The 24,618-nt window shown below is 33.2% G+C and overlaps 1 protein-coding gene and 1 long non-coding RNA gene across 10 annotated transcripts in view; one reads left to right on the forward strand and one right to left on the reverse strand.

Moving 5' to 3' along the window:
- The window catches only part of LOC148601161 (uncharacterized), a 42,204-nt gene extending 25,944 nt beyond the window's left edge, over positions 1-16,260 (forward strand). The window contains exons 6-8 of one of the 2 annotated variants that reach the window (XR_015917330.1): positions 1,147-1,222; positions 10,912-11,135; positions 15,701-16,260. This is a non-coding gene — a long non-coding RNA (uncharacterized LOC148601161). Of the gene's footprint in view, positions 1-1,146; positions 11,136-15,700 lie in introns of both variants that reach the window. The other variant, XR_015917329.1, reaches the window with a different exon arrangement.
- The window catches only part of LOC148601160 (D-glucuronyl C5-epimerase-like), a 72,687-nt gene that overhangs the window by 42,869 nt on the left and 5,200 nt on the right, over positions 1-24,618 (reverse strand). Inside the window, exons 2-3 of one of the 8 annotated variants that reach the window (XM_088556425.1) lie at positions 24,097-24,251; positions 17,632-17,685 (exon numbers count right to left, since the gene is read on the reverse strand). The gene's annotated coding sequence lies outside the window, so the exon portion shown is untranslated. The other 7 variants (XM_088556429.1, XM_088556428.1, XM_088556435.1 and 4 more) reach the window with 7 other exon arrangements.

A 24,618-nucleotide genomic window follows, 5' to 3' on the forward strand; every position in this document is an offset into this window, starting at 1 on the left:
AACACAACAAAGGATATAAAAAAACCAAATAATACATACAGAGTAACAAAGGTAACAAAAGTAATTGAGCAACTCAGACTCCACTAAATGATAGCCTGAAGTCCCCCATTTTATTTTATGAATTTCTTAATAGGGTCCCCCCTTTTTATAAAAATTCTAGACGGCCCCTGAAAAACTATATTATGGCACTTGTTCACTTCACAATACACAAGGTGGATCTAGCACTTACCATAATATTTTTCACTTTCCTAAAAATACTATCTCCGATGTAAATAATAACATCAAGGACAATATAAGGCAATGTAATGCCATTATTTTTAATCTTATATTGAAAGTATCTGTGTAATATGCATGTAAATACAATTATCAGCCACTCTTCAGCTGGGTAAATGTCACTACCCCCTAAAATTATAAAGAATTCTTGATTCAATACAAAGTATATCAAAAACTCTTGGTACAGACTAGAACTCCACTCAGAGGTGATATCCCTTTCCCAAATTATTTTGTTTGCTGTAAAAAGATGAATACACCTATATTGATTCCTGCAGATTAAGATTTACTTTAAAGGCTTAGGAAAGTTTCTTAGCAAAATTGAAGTTAGACTAAATCAGGCCTTTATTGGGCTTTAGCAAATTGAAAAGCAACAAATAGTGGGGAGATTTGCAAGATTCATTTTAAGGATGGATGGGAATAGCTGTTTAAGAAGACATCTGACTAGAAACCAGAATTGAGACCAATCTTACAAAAAAGTCAATGTCTTCAGTGAAATTTTAAACTTTTTATAGCTAACACCTGAAAATATTCCATGGTCATATTTTATTACTGTCTATCTGGATGAATATAATTGTTTTAATGCAGTGTGGGATATAATTGCATCTGACAACAGACATCCAGTGTTATGTTTTACAAAATCATAGAACTGATCTTAATAAAATCATTATGTACATTTCCTTCAGAGCATATGTAACTTCTGTTATAATTATCTCCCTTTGAGGAGTAGTGTCAGGTAGATTGCTTTAGTATTCTGTTTTCAATTATGGGCAATATTTCAATTAGTAAATATTATCATTAATTTAGAAAATTAAAAAGTGAGGAAGCTTGTACCTATTACTCTTATTATTCCATCTGGTTTTCTTTCTTTCTTAGGAAAGACTTCAAACAGCTGTAAATGCCGCAGTATGTATATTATAGCTTACTTGCAAAGTGATAGAAAAAGTGCAAGGTAACTATCAGTCTTTTACTTAAGAAATGCATTTCAGTAAGTTAGTCTAAATATTTCTTAAGAAATACATTTCAGTAAGTTAGTATAAATTTTTCTTTTGACATGAAGTTTTACTATTGCCCCTAGCCTTCGACTATGTCCATATTGACTTTTTCAGATCTTTTTTTTTTTATTTCCATACTGGCCCCCTTATTAAGGTTAGATCTTTACTTGAAAGCTGATATAAGTGGAGGGTCATTATTGGTAGGATAAGAAATAATCTGTTTATTATATTCACCTCACTTTTCTCTTGCACTGACATTCAAAAGGCCAAAGGTTAAGCATGTGGCTCCATTAGTGAAACTTGCTTTTATATCATTATTTCATGTTACTTCAGTGTTAAGCAATGCTCCAGAAGCAAACCACCAAAGACATGCCAACACCTCTTATATTGTATGATATACTGAGGGTTGCAAATCCCTCATTCAGTAACCTTTTGACCCTATTGTTTTTGGCTTCTCCATTGTTGATGTTATCATGTTATGTTTGCTGTATATTTATGTCAAATTATTGCCTGCTATTTTAGCTCATCCTTGTTGGCTGTTTATGTAACTTGTTTTGTATTGTGATATGTATGCTCATGCATAATTACGCAAGACATTAATTACCTAATTGTGCATAAACAATTCTTAGGAGTGAAACCTACTTTGTCCATAGGGGCTATCCTACTTCTACCATCAAATATGTAGCTCCTCTTGTATATTCATATACAATATATTAGTTGGACTGCACATTTAATAATGGGAGGAGTTAAGATAGCCCCTATGTTGAATCTAAATTAAACTCCTTATATCCTAAGGGTTTACTTAGTAGTCAGTTAAGGCAGCTGTTTAGTTTACACAGGTTAAAAATGCAATGAATGACACCCCTTGTATTAAGGGTTCAGTTTATACTGTATTATGGTGATTCAATGCATGGTGTAGAATATCATTCTCACACTATCCAACTAATGGAAAGATTCTGCAATATATGTTTATGGAATATTTGCAAGTTTTATTGAATCATTACCATATGGCAGATAACTATCTATTGTAATATTTACACATTTTTCAATAAGTCAACACCACAGTGACTTGTGTCATAAATATTTCCCCTAAAGTAAATATCTGATTATTATATTAATGCCACTTACTGCCTCTTTAGAAATACTTGACAATTAAATTAAATCATCACAATCCATTATCAATTATCTAATATGGATATGATAGTCTACTTGTTGGTATGATGGTCTCTTAAATCTTTCCATTGGTCCTGTGGTAAGTTTTAGTATGCACCAGGGTGTCTTACAACATGTATTCAAAAATAATCATTTTTTAAATCATCTGTATTTTGCATGTCTGGTCCTTGAATAATGCCCCGAGTTTTAGAGACCATATACAGTAATGCATGCAAATTTAAGACTATCTATGTATCATTTACAATTTGAATCGATGAAAAACAAATATTGAAAATTTTGTCAATAGTACCCTTTGCTAAAAATGTTTTATTTTCAGTAGCAATTAATGATCTTAATTACCAGTCAGGCACAGGTCAGGCACAGGTCAAGAGATCTCTTAAAAGTGTGTGTGTGTTTTGGGGGGAAGGATTCCAAGAAATGTGTATAAAAACATTTCAAACTTTTTAGACATGTCTTGATGCATTGCACTTCAGTTAATATGTCCCTTTTCCAGTCTACTCTTTTGTTCCTGAACAAATATCTCTTGGATGTGTTACCACAGGTCTCACTAACCACTTCTGGGTCAAATGGCCACCCTCTATGTAGTACCAAAAACACACTGAACCTAGACCTATGCTATGTAAGTGCATTATTTGTGTGTACTCTGATTAAAAGTAGTCAAAATAAAGCTGAGAATGTGTACTTTAAAACCATATGTAATTTACTAAGTGCATGAATATTGTTGACCTGTATGAGTTATTTGCCTCCATGCAGTCAGTTGGCAGAAAAGGTAAAAATGTGGATTTTCAGTATTATTTATTCAAGTAAATTTTGTGAAGAATTTCTACAATCATCATGCCATTACCATAATGATTTTGGAAGCCATATTTTCACAGCTTTGCAATGGTATGCAACTTGAGGATGTCATTTGGAAATTCACAGTGAAACTTTGAAAATTACTTTTTTAACATGTATAAAGTAATGGAAACTTAACAAGTGGTTAGTGAGACCATATAATTCAGAATTTAAAAGGCTCGTGTAATGGTTCAGAGTGATTCTAAAAATCTTAGCAACCAAATGATTTTAACAATGTATAATGATCATTGTAAAGTTGATGGGTGTGAAAAATGACTTTCAACCTTTTATAGGAAGAAATACTTCTGTAACAGACTTTGTTTACACTTGTACAAATATTTGGATTGACTTGTAGTATGGAATGCATTGTTTGTCATAACTTAACCACCTAACATTGTTTTAAAGCTCACTCAGGTGGTAGAAACTGGGTGGAACAGCTCAAATGTCCAAACAAATATTAACACATAACTGTGTTGGGATTCTCAGTCTGAAGTATCCTCAAGTGTTTACTGTTTTTAAACAACTTCCTATTATATGATATACTTTGAAGATCAAATTAAGTTAAAATTAAATCACGTAATTCAAAGATGGCCAAAGAAATAGTACTGTACATGTAGGAACATGAAACTACAGTACTTCCAGTTAAACCGATAGCAAAAGAAGAGAAAATAAACTTACATTAACAACTTCCTATCATAGAAATTACTTTTAACATATTTGTATGCAAGCCTTTTATTAGATTGACAATGTTTTGTATAATTCAAGGAAGACTGAGAAAAACATGTACAAAAACGTACATATTTTGGTAAAGTTATACTAATGCTAATTAGAAACTAGTCCTATCATTCAATTAAGCCTGTGAACAGCACTGCCAAAAGAGGACATTAACATATTGTAAACTGTGAAATTTTCACAGCAGTATTATTTTCTTTGTTGTCATGCAAAAATTCAGTTGTCAAGAATATTTTCTTCAAAGAATATTATATGACATGATTTGAGAAATAATCACAAAATTCAGACTCTGTGAAAGTGGAGTGATCACCCCCCCCTCCAAATAAAAAGAAGAAAAAAAAAAGAAAGATCGCATCAAGGGTTTCCAGTTTACTGTAACACTCTCCATTTTCAATCATGTACTTTATTTTGTTAAATATTCTCTTAAGATGAAAACAATTTGATAATAAATCCACCTCCTGAAGTACCAGAAGTAGATAATGGTTTACCATTCCATAGCGAAAAAAAACCAGAAATAGTGAATTAAAATGGAAACAAAATCAGATTAGACAGATGCCAAAACCTGAACAAAACAGATAAAATGGCAGCTAATACTTCATATTATATAATTACGGAGAAGATTTATGAAGGTCAAATTTTACAAAGTCATAATGAAATCCTGGAATTGAAGTGGAAAGGACTGAATCAGTGGCGGATCCAGAGATCACCAGTGAGGTTAAAGAAATCATACTAAATAACTGAATTGTTTGATAACTATTGAATCATACTATATTCTTAGTGTTTTTCATGATTTAACACACACTATTTTTCAACCATTTTTTAAAATTTGCAATTTTCTAAGAGGGAGTGAGTGGGGGGGCTGGATCTGCTGCCACTAAGAATTTTTTTTCCATATACCCATGTACATACAAAACAGCATTTTTTTATTTTTTTTTTCCATTTTGTTTTTGCACTGTATCAGAAATTGTATTTGGCAGTTTATATAAGAGTTATTAAATCTATGTCCTTAGGTAAAGCAGAGCCACTGGAAACTTGACTAGCAATTAAGCTATGAAGAGGACATTGTGTGTTGATGAAATCTTAAATTACAGAATATGTTTGTATGACTGAAGATTTCAAGTATTAGATTGGAACAGTTTTGATTCTTAATTCATTTTTAATCTTCAGTTAGAAGATTTAATTATAAGATAGTAAAGTTTGAATTTCTGAAGCTATAAAGATGCTTTCTGATAATTATTGAAATGCAAAATTATTTTAATAACCCAATTAATTGTGAAGCTTAGATAAGGGAGTGTGGAATGTACAGATTTATGACAATTTGAACTTTCACCAATTTTAGAAACACAAAAATAACTTCGCTATGTAGAAGGAGGAAAGCCAAGTAGTACAAATAAGTTAATGATAAACTCCTTCCATATATTGCCTGAGGACCTGTGTATAATTACAGGGTATTATAACATTCCTATAAAGTCTTGTGATTCCATCTGATCTACTCATCAATTAGAAGTTTAACAATTAGAATATGACTATCAGCAGAGGTTAATATTATTGTATATAATCCTAGTATTAGAGATTTTAAATACACTGGTAAAGGTAGTTCACAAAATACTGTATAAGTACCTTTATTCATGGATACTAATTTTCTAGAATTAGGGAAAAAACATCATAGATTCAAAAAAAGTGTGGAATAAACAACCTCCATCTTGCAGTTGAATGGGATTTTTTTGTTCAGAACTGAACTAATGGTTGTTTCCAAAACATAAGAAAACCATGAATTAGTATCTAATGAACAACAAGACATTCACAGTATTACCAAAAGTCTTACAGTCATACCATACTTTAAGTTGCTTGGTCTTCATTATAGCAGTCAGAATTGGAAAATTCATGTTTGCCACGAATATTGGTATTTGAGCTAAATTTTACAGTTTTACCTTCCATGTAATTGTTCTAAAAATAAAGCCCAAAACTTAAGAAAATGAGGGAATTTTCACTTGGTGTTTTCATGTGGGATTGTTATACCCCATGCAATGAAGTTGCGAAGGGTATAATGTTTTTGACCTGTCCATCAGTCCATCTTCAGTTTTCCTGACTTTTTTTTCTTAATGCTTGCCGGTATTGGCATGATTTTTGGTATATAAGTTCATCATGATAAGTTACAGGTCAAGTTTATGTTTAGTTCCACTCAAATAACAATTTTTCAGACTTTTTTTCAAAACGCTTGCAGACATTGACATGATTTTCAGTCTATAAACTCACCATGATAAGTTACATGATAAGTCTGTAGTTGGTTCTGCTTCGATGATTTTTTCCAAAATTATGGGCCTTGAACTTGGCTGAATTCATAGAAATATTCATATTTCTGACTTTTTTTTTCCACGCTTGCGGATAATGACATGATTTCATAAGGTCGCCATGATAAGTTACAGGTCAAGTGTATGTTTTGTTCCGCTATGATATTTACTTTTGATTAACTAAAACTCGAAGAAATCACAGTCTGGAGATTGAAAGTACCATTCAGAGTTAGAGAATTAAATTAGAATATAAAGGTCTAAAGCTTGAAAAACACACCATTATACCTTGTTTTATTGGGGTCCTTCTTCATGTATTTCTCTTACGAACAAATTTGCTTGTGTATCCAACATTGGGACGCATAGGGTATGTGAGCGCGCTCACTAAGTTTCTTTAATTCAGCTTTTATATCTATCTTACATAATTATGTACATTTTGCTTTTAATAAAATGCAATAATGTAATTGCTCCATGATTGCAAATATATGACCAAGGGGATAGAAGAAACTATGAATATATTACTCCTGACTTACTGATTGTCGTGTAAAAGAGATAAGGATAGTCTGACAATGTTGAAATATTCATAGCAGAACCAAATCAATGTATAATTTCTATTTTAGGACTCATTGAGCAAAAAATGTTTTGATTCTGATAAAATAGAAGAAGACAGTATACATATTTACCAAAGCAATTCTAAATGTATATTTTAAGAGTATTGTGTTAATGTTTCATCTTATAGACTGAAGTTAACCTCAACAGAATCATCTCTTTTCAAGAACAAAATTTTAACATATTAATAAAATAATGAAGTTATAGTGAAATGTTCTATACCACTCTTAACTAATTAAGTTACTGTGAAATGTTCTATACTACTCTCTGCTTTGTAAGCACTTTTGAATTGTGTTTCACATCATTTGGTTAATCACCAAATATTCCTGGTAATCACCAAATATTCTTTGTGGGTTTGAAAATTTAATTGACTACATACTTCATTATGAAGTAATAACTGTCTATTTTCAAAATAGAAAAATATATGTATATGTGTGTGTGTGTGTGTGTGTGTGTGTGTGTGTGTGTGCATGCAGGGAAGGAGTGTGGTTAGGAAAAGCATCATGGTGTAGGTTCTCATGGGTATCAGAACTCACATGTCAAGACAACCATATATTTTTAGAACTCGGCTTTCTATTTTTTAGTTTTGCCAAATTGTTCCTTTTCACAAAGTCATAAACTATTTATACTCTATTATCTATGGTCAAACAATAACCACTTTTAAGCCTATAAATTTGAATGAGATTGTAATATACCTGTTTCTGTAAGAATCAGGCAGTGGGTGGAATATATGATAACAAAAAACACTTTGAAATGGTAATTTCATTACTAAATGTACTAAGGAATAAAGTTTAGATTTGCGGTATCTTTTTCGGTAAAATGAGATTTAAGGAGGTAGACCTATGGTAAGGGATATAACTCTTGAAATCAGTGATATGTTTGTATCATATTCAATATCAGCAAAGCCTCTCAAACCTTCGGTCAAAGCTGAATAAAATCAGTCCAAGTTAATTAGATGCTTGCATAATAGTGATGTTAAATGCTGAATACAAACGTTCCAATGATTTTTAGGAGTAGTGTCCCTTACCCAAGGTGTACCTCCTTACTCTCATCGTTAAACAGATGCAAATAATAACAATTCTGTCAAAACCAGAACAAACAAACTAAAGAACATTCAACATTCCATTAAAAATGTTCCCAACTTCTCCAGTTCCAAAGAGAGACTTTATGGTGGTCATTTCAAATACAGAGAATCACTTGGAGTGAAATCAGTGTCAACTGGGTTAGCTATTACCATAAATTGCTTGGTTTGATTAAAGATTTTGCCTTCTTTTTACCTATATTAGTACCTAATGATCACAATGGCACACCTTATTTGATATCAAATTTACCTACTGTTTTTTTCTACGGCACCAAAAGGCTCTATAATCGAAGACTTGAGGACTATACCATAAATATCAAGAAATGGCAAATGTAAACTATTTAAAAGGCAGTTTCTTTTATCTTTTAAATCTTTCCTGCATCAAATTTTCATAAATTACTCTGTACAGACACTTGTTTCATTCTCAAGAATGGAAGGTTATGGTCAACAAACATCGTAAAACCTAATACAGAATTTAATAGCTATTAAGTGGGTTTTATTATTCAAATTGGTCAACACAATAAAGGATAATGTCAAGTATTCAGGACTGTGATGATTTTACAGGGCTGTCCAGTACAGAATGAAGGAAAGGGTTTTATTTACTAAGTGGCAGCTTTGGTGAATAATAATGTACCTTTGGATGTCAATATTCATGGCATTGTGTAGATTTTAAAAGCAACAGATAAATTCCCTGTTTCAGTCCTGAAATTTATCAAAAATGAGGATCCAGCATATTATTTACTAAATTTTTCCTAAATTAACTAAGTCACGGTTTCCAACAAAAAAATGGGGTTTCTCCCTGGGAATCCTCCCCTTGATGCACCAGGTAAATAATTCTGAGATATACACTCCTTGCAAGCATGTACCAACCCTTATGGAATAGCTTTACATCTAGGGTTCTTTACCCACCCTCATGAAATAGCCTAACATAGCTTTACATCTAGGGTTCTTTATCCAACCTCATGGAATAGCCTAACACCTAGGGTTCTTTACCCACCCTCATGGAATAGCCTAACACCTAGGGTTCTTTACCCCCCTCATGGAATAGCCTTACACCTAGGGTTCTTTATCCACCTAAATGGAGTAGTCTTACACCTAGGGTTCTTTAATCCACCTAAATGGAATAGTCTTACACCTAGGGTTCATAACCCATCCCAAGTAATAGCCTTGCACCTAGGGTTCTTTTACTTCTTGTAGGATTTGTCCTATAATTAGATTGCATGTTTGTAATAAAGCCTTTCAGTGCACGAAATAGAGGGATTATACATACATTATACATACATTGTACAAACTTTTGCCCCTAATATCTTTAACATGATAAATATATCTAAATGTGTTCTACCTTACCTGATAAATATCTACAGAATACACGTACATGTACTTACAACATTTAGAGGTAAATTAAAATCACCGTAATTCAATTCAATCCAAGGTTTGATCCAAAGTGCAATATATGCTATGAGTCATACATAAGATCCTGGCCTGAACCATTGATAGTATCCCCAAGGTTAGGTTAATATGTAATCGTATACTACATGTAATTGTTGATAATGTGTTTATCTTGGTTGATTATTCTCAGGATGTATTTTCCTATTAAAAGGGTCAAGTGATAACGTCGATAGATGGTTGTACCACACTTCATATTTATTTAGATTACCGACTCGTAGAGAAAAAATATCTTTAAATCTTAATTTTTTAATTTTAAGGCTTTTCCACTGCACTTAGGTATTTCATCGGATCCTCGGGAGGGGGGGGGTTACTTCTATGCCAGGGATTTAGATTAAAATTCAAAAGTTTTCCGTTGAGAATTGGACATTTGTACTTTTTCGGTCCGTGCGTCCGTTTCTTCTTAGGTTGAAGCCTTTAAATCTTCTAAATTTAAAGTAATGTTTTTAGTTCTTAAAATGGTTTTGATCGAAAAGCACACGCCAGGGAATTAGGATCGTCGACGTATCCTTTTGTTAGAAAGGAACAATTCGCATTTTGGAAGATGTAAATAACACATTTAATTTGAAATGAAGAAACGTGATCAAATTTACTGTTTAAGGAATGACCGGTTGGTTTAGAGAGAAAAACAACTTTTAGTAACAGTATAAAGGCCAGAGATTACCATCCAACCCCCTACCCCATTTTTTTTTAAATTAGAAAAAAAAATAAAAATGAAATCATTCGCAACATACCAGTTTAAGTTGCATCCAATTGAAAACTGTGAATCATTCGATCCAAATTGTAATATCAGAACAGCTTCGGACCATCAACAATAATTGCACAATAGAACATAATCCATCACCCAAACACTATATCCTCAATGTTGTTAATATCATTGGAACCAAATTCTGCATAATGTTTATTTTGTTATGATAAATCGACCTTCCTTCCTGATTTGAATACTAAATTACTGATATTATAAAGAGTCAGGTAGAGTAAAAGTCCATTTTATTTGTACCCGGATTGTATGTAGCAATAGATAATGTATGCCATTAATCTTTCTGATAATGTATACACCACTAGTAACTGCTGTAAATGTCAAAATTTCTCGCCCATGCAAATTAGAAGAATTTGCTATTTGATTGATACATTTGTACATGCAATCAATAATTTCTTTTTTTAAGCAAGTTTAGTTTGAGATCCAAACTGATGTGATTGTATTTTTTTAAATTATTACTCGAATCACAATATGAAATTTACTACGATGGGGATCGATGAATTTTTAAGCGCAACTCGAATGGTAGATTAGGGACCCTGACGTTCGTCCGTTCGCCCGCCGTTCACTTGTTTCATTTTCAGTTGATAAGTAAGGAATCGTTTAACTAATCTTTCCATTCAAGTAATTGTTTGATTTTTGTCATGAAAATTGAATTAATATGTGAATGTGGTCACCGGAATTATCACCTTTCTCGTTTTAAATAAAAAGATATCCTTTTTACAGGAATAGTTAATTAGCGAAATGTTAGGGAGAAAACAACATTGCAAAAGTTTCACTGAGATATGGACACCGACGTGGAAAAGAAAGGAAAACACATGTAGTAAACACAGAATAGTGTAGAGAGGTGTAGTGGCGATGTCAGAAGTTGAGGGAAAAAACAAAAAAAAAGATACAGAAAGAGTTGGTGTTTGCCTTATTGTTACCCAGACACGAAGATGACCAAGAAGGTAAGTAATGCATTGCTTTAAAAATATTTTTACAGCAAAGTAATACATCTTATGTGAAAACAACATTATGAACTTGTCCTATTCAACCGCTGACAGATTTTTACCAGTACTGATCCTTAATGATTAATAACCTGACCTCAAATTTGATTTACTGGTATAAATATATATTTCAATGTGAAACATCTGTTTAAATACTAAACTTGCTCGTGATTTTTTTAATTTATTTAATGTGTTATAACTTTCAACGTAAAATTCCAATATCAAACACGTGTTATATACATTTTATAACCCGTCGTTTTAAAAGTATTAAAACAAATTGAGAGAAAAATATTTATTTTTTATTATGATGAAACAATCCATGACTCCCCTGTTATATATTTGGTTTGTGCTTTTTGGACTAACTCCTTTTAACCCTCTAACCTTCTTTTAGGTATTATTGGGTACTACACAGTGTTGTGCTCAAAACAGCGTCCCTTGTTTAGTTGTACCTGCGATTCATTATTTCCATCACTATTGCGTTTTTTTTCTCGAACGAACCTTGCTTACATACTGATAATATTCCATTCTCACTGAACAATTTCCAAATAAAACAGACGTTTTGTACTGTCAGACAAAATTCAGACTATTGCAACTGTTGAAAAGGAACTATCACACGACATTGTTTGTTTAACATCTCCTGGATGGATTTTATCTTGGCATTAATCGTTTTATGTTAATTGAGTTTGTTAGAAAATTCAGTGTCAAATCAGGCATTTACATTACTTCGTTTAGAATTACGAGGAAGTTGCGTGAGCAGCTGCAGAGAACATCATGCTTAATACATATTATTAAATATATGTATATTGCTACACACTTAGAAAGTATTAAAAATAAACTTGAAACAAGAGACAACGTTATGTAAAGTTTTATATACTTGTTTTTAATGTGTCTAACTCGTCAGTTGTTTAGTGAAAATGTACTTACACATGTATTTATATATGTCATAACCACGTGGTCCAAACTTCGTATTTTGTTTGATTTAACTTGTTAATAAATTGATTCTCATTTTACGGAAAACCAAGGTACCTACATGTACCATATTTCATTTAGCAGGTACACGTACCTTGTATTAGAAGTAGGACAAACAATAAAAAACAATGAAAAGCACTTTCTTTTAAAAAAAAAAAATGAGTCAGCATGAGCAGATTGTTTGTATCATGTGCATTTATACTATCAAATAAATATTTTACATGGATATCAAAGGACAATGAAATCTTTTATGATCTTTCATGCTAGAACAATCGGAAAACAGGATGGGTCAGTATGCTCGTTTTAGATATAAGCTATAAACATTTGAAATTTTGGCGGGAAAAGGATTTCTCTGGATTTTCCTTAGGTTTTGACTTAGTTCACAAGTTTTGGGGGATTGACTTAAGACTTCAGACTAAACAATATGACCTACACAGAAACTTTCTGAATTCGTACTTATTTTTTCTCAGTTTCCGCTTTATACATGACTTATTACCATTAAATAATTTTAGTTTCGGGAATTTTGTACATCGCATGTACCCCCAAAGAACTTGAGATAAAGGATACTGCAGACACTGTGAAGTCAGCCTCATTTCTTGACCTACACTAAGAGATCGATGGAAAAGGAATATTATTGACCAAACTACATGTGTACGACAAACGCGATGACTTCATTCCGTATTGTCAACTTACCTTTCATCTGTGGTGACATCCCTTCAGCGCCTGCGTTTGGAGTTATATACATTATGCCAGAGCTTTCCGTTACACATACTTTTTGTACCGCGCTAGAGACTTATTACAATTAGGACTCTTAAACAGGGTTGTGTAGCTACAAGATTAAAGTCATCACTACGGAAGTTTTATGCAGTTGTCATTATTAACACGTAATATGACACGTGTATACTTGTACAAAAATAGTTGTCAAAACAATTGACTTTAAAAGTGGTCAACTCAACGATTCAAGGGAAAAAAATCTAGTGTTATAATCAGACAATGGATTTCCCTATGACATTTTCCTCTTGTGTAAATATTAAAATACCAATCATATAAATATTACATATTTCGGGATGCTGTGGAGTAACCTCTAATCATCAGCATTTAGAACCAAATATCAAGAAAGTTAGAGATTAAAAAATAGGATAAGAACTCAAAACAAATATTACCGAAACAGTGAGGAAGCTGAAATCCAGGACTGTGAAGAAAGATGTTATCTACCAAAACATGTCAAAGGAGCTAAAACATTGAAGTCCCATGTGAAGCTTTAGTATTTTTAGGGTCTGGAATTTTGTTACGGCAAATTGCAATAAATAATATACATAATTCTGGTCAGACATGTCTGACTATTGGGTTAGTGCATACCGTTTGGCCTTATGGATTAACCAGCGACCCAAATGGTTTCTAAAATATGAAATGTATTAAGAAAAACAAATGAAAAATGTGATTTTTTACTTGAATCACCAAATGTGTATATTTGTACCATTTTCATCTGTTTAATGGAGAGTGCAGACTAATTATTCTATACAAAATCAATTCACGACAATATAAATACTTAATGAACATTTAATTCACATACCGATGGTATCAAAAACTCATTTCAAAACTCATCACAACCATTTCCATTGAAACAAATTCCCTATCTGTACAGAATAATCAGTTCTCGTATATCACTTTAAAATACATTCTGAATCACAATTCAGATACAATGCACTCTGCACTGTCAGACATATGAATGAAAATACACCAAGCCCTTCTCTTTGTATTGCCATCAAAGAGTTTACCAGTTAATAATAGAAAGATTGTAATCAATATTGATGAGCAGATGTTACTGCTGATAGTCTCCCTTTAATTCTATTGTCTGGTACATTAATGATGAAATGAGGATACTGTAGATGGTCAATCCCAACTTGAATCATGTTCTGAATGTCATCGCTAGATAACTTTTATAATCATCTCATCAGATTACATCTGGGTGGCAGTTGGTGTGAACTGTAGATGGCCATTCAAATATTGTTTTAAGGTTTGGTCTTGTTACATCGACACCTCACTGGCTAGTTGAATAAATTTTGCGTTTGTCATCGATAGATAAGTTTATTTCATTTTATAAAAAATAGGATAACGGATGGTGTTAACGGAAGATGGCCAATTTAACTTGCTTTAGATTCTGTCATCGCTGATATTTTATCTCATCAGATAAACTATATATGTCGGGTAGTGTGAATGGTCCATGGAACGGTAGATGGTCATTCCATAACTTGGTTCAGGTTCTGTTTTTTTTTAATATATCTTCAACTCATTGGTTAAATAGACAAATTGAAATGTCTGGTAGTGTGAACAGTAGATGACTATTATAATTTGATTCTATCTTCCTTCACAGTTTTTTCTACTTCCTCTACGAATCTTGTGGTCTTCTGTAAGTCATTCACTGTCCAGGTGTTCTGGTGGCAGCAGTAGACCTACAATTTTTATCTCCGCCACGCTAGACGCTTTTCACTATGTGGTAAAACACCACCAACTCAACAACATGTAGTTCACCACCCTTACTCACTGCATTTCAAAAGATGAAACACAAATGTCGGTGATTTGAATTAGGTGATACAACTTGTCGCGGGTTACGAACTTCGGGCGTTAGATGGAGATTTGTAGGACCCTTTGGGTATGAAAGCCGATATTTGTATAGTTTCTTCTTTGTTTTGTCTACCAGTTTGCCTGTTACACCCAAGAAGGAAGTAGGATAAATGTGGCGAGAACAGCAATCAATAGTCATTTTATCTCGTGCATGATCATTCTTTCACTAGATTCATAGAACATCATGAAGATATTGGGTGGCCTCATACCAAGTTCATTCTTATTCTTTCTGTCTAGAACCTCGTGAATATTCTGTCAAGATCAAAATTATTCCTGGTGTGATGAGCTGGATGTAGAGTGTCATTCTACGTGTGTATAAGTAACTTCATCCTGGATGTTTTCGTCTGGCTTTTGGTTATTCTGACGTATACGTTGCAGAATAAGATGAGTATCAGGTGTTATAACCCATATTCCTCAAAATTGTCTTCCTTACTTATGTGTAACAGCTAACTCGATATCTTTTCTATCATATGACGCCAAAGGGAAGTTATTAAAGATAGTTGAGAAATGAATGATCTTTTTAGTAGTACGGTTTCATCTCAGTCATGTGATACATGGTCCACAAGTTGAAAGTAAAGGCCAGATCCCCCGGATGCATAATGTTTTGATTTGTAAGGACATTTTAATGGTGTCTACAAGCAGTTTCGATTTCTTTATTTAGTTTTATTATATCGCAAGTGTACACTGGTTAACAAATGCATAACGAATGGAGAAAATAAAGGAATCCCACGCAACTTTATGCTTAGGTGTTAATACTGTATTTTTGGAAATTAAGACAGGTATGAAATCATTAGCCATTTTGCCAGTTTCTTCATACATTTGATGTGCATTCATATGAGTAAATACAATTTGTACCTAATTCACAGTGCACCGATCGTGACTCCACTGACGAAGTTAAATTTCGTACATATTGTTTTTTTTTCTTATTGCAGATGCATCATTGATTGCAGTGTAGAAAGAAAGACAACAAGCATGTTCTTGACAGAGGTGCACCACACCTGGCACCTGTGGTATTAAAGATCTCTGCAGATGTGCAGCTATATCTATTTATCGTGCATATCTTTCATTAAGATATATATATATTTCCTTCTTTCTATCAGTAACTGGCGATATCTAATACATGAAACTCGTGACTCCGTTTATATCATGACTGCACATGTTGGACAGTATGTTTTGGTTACAAAAAACGGCAGTTTAAAGCCAGTAATGGTCCACAATGTACATCACGAAGACTTGAGATTATGATAGCTATGCTCAAGGGAATTAGTTTGTTTTGTTAAACTCAGCATATTTTTTTCTCAACTTAAATAATGACCACACCATCGTAAATTCGACTTTTCTTTTTGTAAGAAAAACATATCTCTACCGTTTAATGATAATTCACTTCTTGTACTGATAACATTACGAGTTGTTGGTTGAATTGATTTGTAGATATTTGTAATCAGAGCTGGGTGGTATTCACTTGTAAATAAACGAACATTCGAAAGACAAATTGACTTTTTAACTCTGTTTGTTCACAAATGTTACACATTATTTCTCTGAATGAGACTAGCTTTATGCTTTAACCGTCATTTGATACAACTTAAAAGAAGTTTTTTAATTGTATTTACACTTAGTATATGTACTTGTTTGATGAACTATATTTCACCACGAGATTAATGTCATCAATACACAGTTAAACAATACTTTTGTAGAGTAATTATAATCTGAAGAGGATAGTAAAATATCAATATTGGTATTCTGATTGACCAGAACGTTTTGGCGCTATTGTCAATATTGGTATTCAGATTGACCTAAACGTTTTGGCGCTACCTGTCTTTGTAATATATTTGAGCAACTATTTGATAACACAACAAAGCCGTCTAGCAATGGTGTTTGTCATTGTTATCTCAACTGGTTCTCAAATTGATTTAGTTTTAGTTTGTTTTACTCAAACGTTTTAAAAGCCGAAGTTTCAAATATGTAATCCTTTAAAATTATCCACAGTGAATATCTAACTGGTACAAGTTGATGAACTGAACATTTGAGTAAAGACCGAAGTTAACTATACATTTTATTGATCGCTTTTTATTGCCTGTCTTTGAAATTTTTGTTACCTTTTTCTTTATAGAAAAATTTTGAATAGCTTGAGTACTTATAGGAACGGAAAGTTCCGTTTTATTTTTAAGACATTATGTCTCAGGAACTTATTTTTATCAATGGTCTGTTACTATCAAATATGGATGTATATAATGTATAAATCGGCCATTAATAACTGCCGCAGTGGTCAGGCCTTGGTTTTATTTTAAAATGTATGTCAAATTGAGTTTCCTTTAAATTCAATTTGGACTGATTTGATTGGTCGAAATTAGAGTTGCCGAAGAATTATAGGAAAATCTTAATTTTTGATTCTTTATGAAACCGGAACCTGATTCTTAATTATTTCATATCAGATGAGAATACGCTATTTTTATTGGTTAAACGTGATCATGTGTTATTCATTTATGTGCGTCATTAAAAATGTCATGTGATGAAGCCCGGGTCATTATCACACGATAGTACCATCATTAGAGTTTTTGATGACATTAACACAATAATGCTTATATAGAGGGTATATATTAACAAAAAATTGACTGCCTTTAGGAAGTGATATTGCCTTAAACATTGATAATGCCCTTGCCTGCGGCTCAGGGCTTTATCAGCGTTTTAGACATTGTTGGTGTCCCGTGGACAGTCAATTTATCATGATAGAAGCAACAATGGTATAAATATGCTTGGTACGATTATGTTCATGCTTATGTCAATTGTTTCCAAATGCAGTTGTAATTTGTCAAGTTAATTATTGCTTTGGTGCTATGAGTAAACATTATAGTAAAAGACTTACCACAACAGTTCCATAAATGTATGCTTGTGCCAGTTTTCTTACGTTGTGAATAGCCTGTAATTAAATATGATACACGTTTACAATGCGTTAATTCAGTGGCAAGTAAGATAATCTGCGGATAAAAGCAATATGAAGATATTTCTAGTGAAGAACTATTAAGAGGTCTTACCTTTTATTCCCTGTAATAAATACTGCTTTATAAAATTCCAATCATTTTATACGAGTAATAATGGTATTTCACCCTTTAAAATTTAATATATTGATGTGTAATTAACAGATCTACTTTTTAATCTGATTTATAAAAGCCCACTTCAATAAATAGAATTTCGCACTTTTATTAAATATCATGAAGTCAAGTTGTTAAAAATCTGCCTTATCCTTAGAAGTTATTAAATACTTATGGAATGTTATTATAACGTATTAAAGGTTGTATACATAAGTGAAGGGCATGCAGTTAGCCCTTCGAAGACAATGTAATTTTTAGTATTGACATTGCGAATTAGAAAATAAAACTTCAGACAACCACGTGTTGCACCTGAAAAATAAACCAATTACTAGATTGATATGGTGCGTGTGTTTCTACTGTCACACGAAAGTACGTCCTAAGTTTTGATGTTGTTTTGTTTTTTTTTGGTGTTATGAAATTTTAGTTACGCTTACTTGCCTAAGTTATTTGTAGGGCGGTCCAAAATGTTACTAATATGAGATCAATGTCAACAATGGTAAATATGAAACAAGAGAAAAACAACCTTAGGGAATAAAGAATCAAACAATTAATTGTGCAGTTCCGGTATGCATATACGAACATGAAAAAAAGCCCACATATTACACCAAAAATTAGCAACTACAATGTATGTCAGTCGCAAGTGAAACATGGAAGATGACCAAATGCGACAACAAAAGCGACGAAGTCTTGGTTGATAATTTCCAGCATAAAACTATGGAATATTCAGAAGATCTACTGGCCACAAAAAGTAACAAACGATGAAGTAAGGGCAAGAGCGGGAATAGATAAGATCAGAAATTCCAACAGGAGAAGGTGGAAATGATAGGGGCACCCTCTTTGAATCCGGGTGTTAAAAGAATGGGCCTGCAGCAGCGCTAAGCTTGTCGTATAAGGCGACTAAATAGTGCTCAGAAACCTAGCCGGGGGCTAGGCGCTCTGCCCACAGAGCAACTGGGATGTGTGCCCCAGGTGGTGGAATGGGGTACCCCTGGCGTGTTACATGCTGGGGTTGTCGGGCTATAATACGGAAAACCTGACCCCAAACCATAGTGGTACACCGTGTTGGGAAAGATACCACGTTCCTCGCACGTTAAAGAACCCTGCTGTGGTATTCGATAGGAGTAGGAACCTTTGCGCTCCGCCACAGGAGGCTAAATTGCCCGATCTTATCCATCCCCCCTTTTTCCAGTGGCAATCAAAATTTGTCGACCCTATTATCCTTGTGACCCATCCTTTTTTTTTCATTTCATGTTCATTATATCATCCATTTCATGTTCATTGTCTGAATATAGCTGAAATATTGCTGCTCGGACGTTAAACCCCAACAAACAAACAAACAAACATAGAATGGAAATTTCCAGGCACGCCGAACTTTTGCTAACCTGGACACAAGAATGAAAAAGAAAGAGAGACCAAAGGAAACATGGAGGAAAACTATAGGACAAGGAAGGAGAGATCTGGGAATTCTCTCATGGACAGATGCGACCAGAGCAGCAGAGGACAGAAGCATATGGAGGGGACTTGTAAATGGCCCAATTCTCCTCACAGAGAAACAGAAATAAGTAAGTCATACCAAACTCAACTATAATTTGAGTATGCATGGTACATGTAAAATAAGCGTTCACTGTTTTTCAAGAGGCACCCGCCGAATTATCTATAACATTTTCTCGAGACGAAACTGGTACATACTTCCATATGTCAGGTTAACTGACAGTATTTTGGGATACAGGACAGGCTCGATTGCCCTGAAGTGTAGAAAACCTATGCAGTACCACCTGTTCATCGTCCTACACCCCGCTTTGTTTTTATACACCGAGACGTGCATGTAACCCAATGAATATGTTCGAAGCCACTGCAAGTCAAGTATACACCGTTCTTAACAAGACGGCATGATAAATTCATTGTTTAAGGGATTATGCCATTACAAGACATTTGAATACCACTCCATATAAATAATGATCCTGTTATTACCAAACAAATCTTCTATGTCTGCTGATGTTTACAGTGTATCGAACTTTTAAGCTTCCCTTCGGTATATTAAAGCCTGTATCCAAACATAATATAGATTTAAAAAAAAAAAAACAAGTACTATCTTAAAAAAAAGACGCAGTAAAATTTGTTCTTTTTACTTAAAATTTTCATCAGGAAATAACGCATGGCACGCAATTTCAATTTCCTTTTTCGAACCCCACTAAGTTATCAGTATTTGGCCAATCTGGAAACAGAATTTTGATCAGGGGACTTGCGTTTCCAAGGAAGAGCGTCTTTAAGGTCAAAGAGTAAAAAGCGAAACTATACCGACTGCGTTGGAAACAAAAACATGGACGAACTAATGCAACAATAGCTATGGGTGAAACCATCAATGTCTTTTGTAACAATTATTTCTGCACAAAACTATTACATGTACTATTTCTAATCTTACAGTACTCCAAATTTAAAAATACGTAAAACACCGAGGCTTCATTCCTTGCATTGCATATGGTAGAACCCCTCGGTGATGGATTTGACTTCCTCTTTCGATAGATTTGGTTATGAGTACTTCTTGTATACAACAAATATTTTGATTATGATCTTCCTGCTTATTTAATTTTAATGCTGCTGATGAGGGTCACTCCTTGAAACACGTGTACAGCATATCGAAATTTACAATATATAAAACTGGTATTTTTTGTATCTAAACATGTCATTAAAAATGTTGACAAGTGTCTTGATCCTGGATGTTTATAGTTTTATTATTTATGTTAAACATGCTAGCACTCCTTTTAACAGGAAGAAAACATAGCTATTAATGTCATGTTTTAGAGTTCGTTAGAACACAACATTTTATCAAATGTAGGTTTAGTAATTTATAACAAGATATTACATATAAAAAAGTATATACATGTGAGTTTCACTTTCTACTGAAATCAACTCCCACACTTCGGATAGTGATGATAAGAAATTCAAATTTGTCAATTGTTATCATTTGAAATTAATTCGAACAGATTTTCTCTATAAAAGAGTGAAATACTTAAGCGTTAACTTAGGCAAGAGGCCACTAGTTTAATCCCACCGCAGATTGCACGAGCCTGTCCATAGTCAATGGATGTTGGTCATTCATGTTTTTTTTAGACATAATATAGCTTTTTTAATTTGATTTTGATGAAATCTCATCATTCTATTACCATTGATTTTATTACTTTTGTTTTCGGACATTTTAGAGCTTACTCGAATGTCTGTTAATACTTGTTGAAGACCTTTTGGTGATCTTTGAAGGTATTTACTATTCTGGATTTAAATTATACCGTGGTGGATTTGTTGCATTTAACCAAATCCGATTTTTGTTCGTAGACATTACGCACAACAGGGAAAATGCATAAAAAGACGACAGTCAAACACAAATGAATGAAAAATTAGATGAGAAACGACCCCCAAAATCGGGACAGACGCATGTGCTCTGGAAGGTTTCTTACAAGACAACAATCGTATTGCTAATAGTCAACAGGCACTAAATATATTGGTGTTTGCCCGAATCCATTGATTTATATGTAACAATGCCTATGAATTTGATTAATTAACGTTAAACTGCGGTTAGACTTGTTTGCTTAATTTAAGATTAAATTGACAAGGACACATTAAAAAGGCAGACAAAACAGAATAACATATTGAAAAAAAAAATACGCAGAAAAATCCAAGGAGACCGCCCCTGACGAAACATACATGTATACATGTTCCGATAGAACAAGCGTCCTTTTTTACACGATAAACACCTACATGTCCATGCTGATATCCATCCTCCCAATTCAGGGTTTTGAGTCCACCCTCGTTCAACTCTGACTTGGGAGGATGGCTTATATCATACCCTATGGTATTTTGTGTATTGTATGAGAAAACGTTGACAAAAAAATATGTATGTCTCAAACTTCAAGTTATCCTATTTTCAAATCAGCTGGTATTTAGTACAAGCATTGTCGATGTCGAGTAATGCGTTCGGTACCACATTTGAATTCCTTGTCATATATATCGGCAAAAAATAACGAAGCGTCAAATAATGGAAACAATACCCAAAGTGTATGGTCAAATATGTTTGTGATATGTTTATAAATATTCTTTCATTTATTCTCTTTTTTGTTTAACCCTGTCTGTCAGTCTAAAAATGTGCTTTACGTAAATTTCAGGTTTATTAGATTGAAATTAAACCTGGCACGGTAACTTCATGACGTCACAATGCTATTTTAGTTTATGACGTCATTACTTACGATCGACTTTACACTTACGAATTTTTGTGAAATCGAGACCTGAACACATGTGTAAGTGTAGGACATTTACGTTTTTACATATGATTGAAGTTCTCATGTTTTGAATATTCCTTGAAAGCTCTTATTTATCTTACTAGATTAATCTTGCGAATTTATGATGCATTCAATTTTACTTTTTTTGCCTCAAATTGTACGCCATTATCACGTAAATGTGAAATTACATTTTACAAAAAAAGTATTTCTGTCGGGAGCCTCGAAATGGTAATTTGTTTTAACCTGTCTATCAGAAAGTTATAAATGCTCGTATACAGCAGAATATACAATGTGTAGATGTTGAAGACATACATTTGTATTTATACATTTTTGAAGGGAAAATAAAACTTAGTTCGTAATGAAATATTTCTTTTGCAAAGTAATGATTTAGAGTTAATATGACAAATGTAAAGCACAAAGGAACAAATGACGTTTGACAACACCGTAAAACACAGAGTAAACTAACAGTACAGTTGTCATAGCAACCCGGGCTCAACCAACAGAAGTGGTAACTTTCCTGAAGTGCACCTCTTGCATGCTCTGCTTTATTTATAGAAACATCCGTAACTGTTATATAATGAATGCAGATCAATTGAAAACAGCTGTTTTCATTGTGGAAATAGACACACCATGTATGTTGTCAAGTTCATATTTAGCAGTTTTTGGAAGTGATGACTTCCACATCTATTTGCCTCTGGCCACGACTTTGTTTATTGTCTCAAACAGTCATGAATTTATAAAACTTCAAAAAAGGTGTCAATCTAATTATGTATATATATGTATATTTATATATATACTATACTTATTCCTGTTTAATTATAATTACCGACACCTTTCTTTGATGTTTAAAATTTAATTTAGTGATTCATGATGTAATAAATTCGTTTTGTCGTCGACTTCAATATTATTTAAATATTAAATGCCTTATGAGAACAGATGACGAAAATTGAAGGAAATAATTTCTTTGTAATTATGATTGCCGTGGCCCCATTGAACAGGCAGGATACATACTATTGAAGTTGGCGTCACCGCGATATGCTAAGAACAAAATAGAAAACATTTCAAGCTGTAAACGAAGATACCACTTAAATTATCTTCATATAAAATTTGATATCTTAATTGAGATGGATTTTCCAAAATGTCATTGAATTTAAATATCACCTCCGATCTGAAGATGCCTCGCGTAGCTCGGTATCATGTCTTAAATATATGTCCGTAATTGTAATACAGCTGCTATGGGTATCGGGTGTCCTTGGTCAAGGTCGTGTCATAGACGGAGTAGGTGATACATCACGTGTAATTACGGAATAAAGAAATTAACATCAAATCGAGTTATTTGTATTGAGGTTTTTTATGGAACGGGAGCCACAGCATACATATGAAGCGGCTTAACATCCAGTGCACGACAGAGGTTAAATCCTACAAGACTACGAAGATTGTAGAAATTAGAATCTTATTCATTTGACTATGAACTCGTACACCGTGTCGACAGAACAACTATACTCTTTGGTACAGCCACCGTTTGCTGAAAATAAACTAAAACTAAACAAAACAAAAACAATGTACCCTTTGTTTTCCGTGTAGTATATTTTATCTATGGACTATATATTACCCAATTATAGCCTAATATGGACAAAATGATGGCACCCAGACCGAGTTAAAAAGTAAAGCTATTTTGTTTTACTGTAACAGTTCTAGAACGAGTAGGTATGGTTTACGAGTTTAAACGTATTGCTTTATTTGTACAAGCCACCCTATAAAAAGTATGCAAATAATTGGTTTGATATTCAAAGTATATACTACTTTTGAAGTTTTTTTTATTTAATTAACTAGTAATATGCATATACTTATGGTACATGTAAAAATACGCTAAGAAATTGACAATTGTAAAGTACTATAAAACTAAAAACGGCCATTATGAACTTTGGACCAAGCTTTACAAATTTCATTTTAATGAATAGAAATTACCTGATCATGACTACAGTAAAGCCTTGTATATATTACCACATTACAGGTTAGCTGCATCTATAGATATATTCTTTACTGGTGGTTATGTCAACACAGAAGCTCTGCTTTTTTAAATAACACGACTTACAAGACTGAGGAATGCACACCAGTCTTTTCTAGAGAAATTAAAAGTAGAAAATAAATAATATGCAAAGCAAAGTTATAGTGAAACGCAACAAATGCACTAGCGTATTATACAAATATAAAACAGTAAATACTTTCAGAGATCACCAAAAGGTCTATAACACGCACCTTTAAGTAAGCTCTGAAAGGCCCCGACAACAAAAGTAATAAAACACACGGCACAGAAAGATGACATTTCTTCAAAATCGAACTAAAAGGTCATATAACGACTCAAGGACATATTAATGGCCAACATGTCCTGACTGTGGACAAGCGCGTGAAATCTGCGGTTGGGTTAAGCTATTTTTATAAGGCCTTTACCACCCCTTTAAAAGTAAGAAAGGAGGAAGAGGTTCATTA

Source organism: Perna viridis, chromosome 12, assembly GCF_037379345.1.
Source record: "Perna viridis isolate PV_CMFRI_1.1 ecotype Kerala chromosome 12, ASM3737934v1, whole genome shotgun sequence".
Classification (NCBI taxonomy): Eukaryota; Metazoa; Mollusca; class Bivalvia; order Mytilida; family Mytilidae; genus Perna; species Perna viridis.